This window comes from Anopheles gambiae, chromosome 3, assembly GCF_943734735.2.
Source record: "Anopheles gambiae chromosome 3, idAnoGambNW_F1_1, whole genome shotgun sequence".
Classification (NCBI taxonomy): Eukaryota; Metazoa; Arthropoda; class Insecta; order Diptera; family Culicidae; genus Anopheles; species Anopheles gambiae.
Genome location: NC_064602.1, coordinates 79,077,165 through 79,083,164, shown reverse-complemented (window position 1 = coordinate 79,083,164; position 6,000 = coordinate 79,077,165).

The following is a 6,000-nucleotide window of genomic DNA, read 5'->3' as shown; positions in this document are numbered from 1 at the left end:
AACCCCAAAGACACCAGCCATCTAGCAATTGCATTTAGTTTGGCCGCCATCTTGTTCATCTTGCACGACAATGACGACACCGCCATTTAGTATGAATACGGCCGCTGGCTATTCTTTTATCATCGCTCATACTTGGAATACTGGAAAAGCTTCGCGCATCACTTCTGTTATTGCATGTGCACCGCATGCCGTGTTGTCATCGCCCCCAATTCATCGTGTGTATTGCCTTCCGCCACTTTATGGATTGACCCCGCTACCACCCTCTACCGCCGCGTCATGTTCGAGTGCTGTGGCATCAGTTGTAGCATGCTGAGCTGTTGAACAACAATCATCGTGGTGTCGTTCAGTATTCAGGTTCATCCTGATCGACATTGTCCTTATGCTTGGCTGTAACTTCTGTAAACGTCAGCAAGACTTCTGGAGGAGATGCCGATCAGCGGCAGCAGTACTTACACCTACTATGAGATTGATTCAACCGCACGCATCACATGACGACATCATTCAGGATCAGTTCTTTTCGATATCAGCATCGTCCTCATGCTTGGCTGTAACTTCCGTAAACTTCAGCAAGACTTCCGGAGGAGATGTTGGTCAGAAAAGCAGCTGTGATTGAAATTGACACCCACCTTGAAATTGACCCAACTTTACGCATCATATGACGACATCATTCAGGATCAACACCTTTCGATATCATCATCGTCCTTATGCTTGGCTGTAACTTCCGTAAACTTCAGCAAGACTTTCGGAGGAGATGTTGGTCAGAAAAGCAGTTGTGATTGAAAGTATGTGAGTTATTCTCTTGCCAGCTCTGTTCAATAAGTATTGAAGATTTCTACAGTAAAGCCGCTCAAATTGAGGTCAATTTGTTTGTCAGGATAGCCGAGCTGTAATATCCTGGAGATTTGACCCCTGATAAGACCATAGTGCCCAATATACCGGATACAAATATGACCATCACCGCGACAACTGTGCGATAATCTGAATGTCAAAATAAAGATCATTCGTTTACGGATCGTTGTACTGACAACACCTTCAGCCTTATGTTTATTCTTCTACTTTGCGATTTTGTGCCTTTGTTATAACTTGAACGTTTAATTCAAATTGGTAAAATTCGAGGTTTTACACATCCAAACTATACCGTGGACCCAAAACGCATCAGAACAGTTAAAGGGTGAAACAAAATTTGGAGATAGTAACAATGTGTGGCATTATTCGGAATATATTGCATGAATCATACGGCCAGAGCATGGACTCCGTTCGCCGATATCCGTTCGTCACAAATACAAACGATAGGATTTCTCAATGAAAAGTGAGTGACGTCACTATCACTATGAGTGCAAATGAGTGCAGATTGGGTGTTGCGGCGAACGGATTTCGGTGAACATGATTCAAAATGATTCAGTAAAACTATTCGATAAGGAAATAAATGAAGTAAAAAAAAAGTCGAATATATCCAACGAGTTCTAATGCAAATACTAAAAAAAAATCTTGTGAAACCAAATTAAACAAATCTCGCTGCATCGTATAAGTACCCCAAATACTACGCCCAAAAGCCCGCGATTGCCGGCCACTGGCCCGGCACCACACACAAAAACGTAAATGGTAAATGGAATGGCCATGGAAATGGCCATTTGGAAGGCGGCCAGCCCAGTGAGCAAAATTAATACAATAAAAGCGTAAACGCGTGCAAATGGCCATCGCGATGACGAATGGCGGGGGCCAGAAAAGAACGCGTAGATTGTGCGAATGTGTGTGTGCGTATGTTTTGCTGGCAAATAAAGCGGCATGCCATGTTTGCCTTAGTAAGCGGCCCCCTTCCGAATGAAACAAAATTAACGGCGGCACAGTATGGAAATATAAAATGAACGTTTGAAGGAAAAAGAAGCACCATTTTCCTTGACCTAATTATTCGCCCAAGAATCACATCAAAGGATTTGATGTTTGTATCGTTGTTTATGTGCCGAAAATGCACTACCTTTGCAAATAAGCAATAGAAAAAGTGTGACAGAGAGAAGCAGCGTGGGTGAACGGTTTTTTTCTTTACTTCTTGGTGTGCCGTTTTCTAGTTTGAAAGCCATAAAAGCTGTACCCAGAACGAGCTTCTCGAGGCCGTTTCACACCCCATTGAAGTGGTCAACAAGCTAGCGCACCCACGTTAACAACACAACCGGGTCGAAAAGTCATTCCAAAGATTAGCTTTTATTAGTTTTCCGGAAACGTGTCTTTGCAACCGCGCGCCGTGGAATAATTTTTGTGCACCTCGTTCGAATTTACCTATGCCACCATCTTTTATTTTCCAGCACGTCCTACCCTCCAGCCGTGCTACCTTTCTCTCCCTTGGCAACGGAAGAAAAAGAAGGAAAAACAAGACTCACCTTTTCCCCCGCGTGTGACACGTGCAGCGAGCGGTGGCGAGTGAGGTGAAAAATTGGCCACCAAATGGGCGCTCTCGATTTGACTTTGCGCTGCCATAAGCGCTCTCCGCGATTGAGTGTTGTGTGCTTCGAGTTTTAAGGGTACGTACAAACACAGCTTAATGGAATTTACGCACACTTCTGCCGACGCTTCAATTGTTGATGCGACGCGCCGAAGAGGTCGAACCCGTTGGGTTCTCATTCGGCTGTTGGTCCGCCTGACTAGACACGCTTGACGGTAGGGCGCCCCCGAGTGGTCTTGTCGCCGTCCCGTTCGCTCGGCTTAACAAGGTTGCTGCAAATTTGCATTCGGAATTTACAACTAGCAGCAGAAGCAGCAGCTGCTGCTGCAACCATTTGTATTTCTTCACAGTGCACAGTGCAGCTCAAAGGGGCAGTAGGGACAAGCCTGTGCAGAGGGAAATATTGTATCCGTATCCGTTTGCGCGACCTGTCCGCGTACGGTCATGTCAACGAAAGAGCGAGAGAAAGAGAATGATACAAGACAACGAATAAAAGAAGAAGAAACGATTAAAACCAACTTAAAGAAGAGTTGCATCCGCATCATCTCAGCAACGATTACACACACAACACAGCAACACAAAAAAACACCCTTTTTGTTTTGCTTCCAAGCTACAACACTTCCAAAACCAATACACCGATACCGACCCGAAATCGGCCCGTCTCATTTGAACGGCTGCAAAATCCCGCTCGCCCCGTCTCGCTCGCGTGCCCACCAATCGACCCATCTCTCAATGTCGTAACAATCTCGTAAAACATGAGCAGCTAAAGCGTTATTGTGCAGCTGTGACGCTTATTAGCGGCAGCGGTTGATTTTTCAAAGATACATGTCGTCGTCGCCCAACAAACACTGGAGAAGGAAGACATAAATAAAGCGCGAGAGAGAAAGAGAATGACGAGAGAGTGCGCGCGCGAGAGAGAGAGAGAAAGGGCGAATATGAGTGGCTGTGCGGGAGCGGGAAAGGAATGCGTAACGGCACAAGGGCACGCGCGCACTTTTCTCGATCGGCGCTCTCTTGCATCGGGGGTCGAGGAGGAAGAAAATATACCACCCCGAGTGTCACTCAGCTAGCGGTGCGACGAAGACGGTGCTATAGCGACGGAGAGGTGTGAAGGTCCACTTCCACTAATGAATTCAATTCAAGTGTCCATTTGGGCGGTGTAAATGGAGCTGCAAATTGTTTTCGACATTACAAACCACAGTTTGCGTAAAATAACTCAACTTCACATTAAATCATTTACATTACACTTACAGGATGCTTTTTAACTGCAACTGTTTAATAAAAGAGAAGCCGTTTTGTAGTATGCACACACACACACACACACACATACATACAGGGAGAGGTGAAATGTAAACAAAAGCCGCAGGTCACTCACTCACTGACAGGTATGCGACCGCTTCACCGCGCTCGTACGTTCGCTCACTCGCTCTTTCACACCGTCGCTCCGTCTCTTTCTTACTCTCGCGCACAGTTTGCTCTTTACCGCTTTTTTATGAGTGTGGGAAATACGCGCGTGAGAATTCGGGGCAAAGAAAAAAAAAAGCACCGAATTCCTACACATAAAAGTGTCGTTTTCAATTGAGTAATTCTATTACATCTTTTGAGGTACGTTTGAAAATGATACCTTTTACGAGCGTGAACGAGCGCTTCTACACATTAAAAAATGGAAATTAAAATGCAAACAAAATAAATCTAATCACAAGCGAAACGTTGGCCCCGATTGGCGAGCCCAAAAATAGAAATGTCCATTGTACGACGATTGGGATTTATTCCATTTTATCGTTGCAAAAGGCAACACAGGCAGGCAAAGCATTTGCGCTCCCTCCCTAACTATTTGTGGCTTTATCTCACGCATACATGCGCACATTCAAACAGCTTATGTTCGATGTTTCTATTCATTCGTACATTTTTTTGTTTTTTTTTTTTGTTTGAGTATGTATCGTGTGCTGAGATGATCGAACACCCCGTTTTGCGATTGTGGTGTAGTGGTGGTTTTCCTTCATCCGCTTCCATCACTCATGCTGCCAACTTCCCTTTTGCCTGCCGTAGCGGCAGAGACAAGGGTTAAACAAGGCGTGGGGCACCCCTCACCGTCTCTAAATGCACCCCGCCCTTGTTGAAACATAATGGGGCCATCGTTAATTTATTTCTCTTTCTGCCTTTCCTGCCCCGCCGTCGACCGTCGTGTAGCACGGCACGGAGCGACACTCATTTAACCCCTCTCTACGGGTCACTCACGGCACTACTCAGGCTCTCAGTCACTTTGTTTCTTTTTAGCAAATTTGAATCGAATAGAGACGAGCGAAGAAAAAAAAACGAGCATTGAATCGTCCATGCAACTCCTTAATTAGTTGGCGCGAAGATTATCGGACCGAATAATGCTGTGTGCGAGTGCGAGAGACACGGGCATGCAAGAAAGAGCAAAGTAGCCGCAGCATCAAGCACGAGCGAGTTGATTCATCGTATGGTTTTGTTAGCTGGGCGGGGAGGGCAACCCAATGACTCTTTTCGCAAGTGCGAGCGAGAAATGGTTGGTTTCTGTTTTTGTTTCAACCGAAACCCCCCAACACGATGGATTTGTTTTTGCGCGATATGAATTTGCTCCCCAAAGTCCGAAGAGCGCACACTTCACTGGTGACGCGCGGGCCTCTGCAACGGGACAGAGCGAAGAGGGGCAACAACAAAATGCAACAAACGCGCGTTGTCTATACCTTTTTCTCCGACGACGACGACGAAGCCGCGCTCTCTTCTATTTCTCACACCAGCATCACCCTTCACGGGAAGGGGAAAGTGGCAGCGAGCGCAAATTGAAGGCAACGCAAAGCTAACGGCAAAACGGATGCAGACGAGTGTAGTGAAGTGAAACACACAGAAGCAACAACAACAACAAAAAGATTCATTTCATTTCGGACATGGTGCGGGCCTCTCTTCTCGCTCCCAGCCGGAAAGTGTAATTTTGAAAGGCACAAGGCGCGCACATTCAAACACACGCACACATAAGCAGCGATTTGTTTCGCCAACAACATGACACGTTATGCATGCATGGGGGGGGACGGTTATGGACCATGAAGAAGAAGGGTGTTGAAAAATCGATATCGAATTGAAAGTTTAGTCACTGGAAGAAAATTTGATTTTCCAATTTGTTTTTCCCGTGCAGTCTTGCTGCGGCCATCTTGTTTTTTTTGTGTGTGTACACCTGCGGTGGGTGAATTTTAATTACTTTTATTAAGCAGTTTGGCATGAATAAATTAAGATACTATTAAGCCAGTTAAGTAGAGTGGGCATTAATTATTAGAGGGCCATTTACCACAAACGGATTTACTTGAACTGTTTACAACCGTATCGTGTTAACTGTCATAATTTTACATGAATCCTACAATCATATTAATTCCCACCCGACATGGAAATTCCTTCCAAGCGAGACACATTTGTAACCTTATTAAATGTTATTGACTGCACTGGAATTAATTTCTCGAACCTTTGTGTGTGGAGCGCACGACACCACCACAACGCTACACACTGCTTCGATTGTAATCATCGCCATCATTGCCATCACCATCATC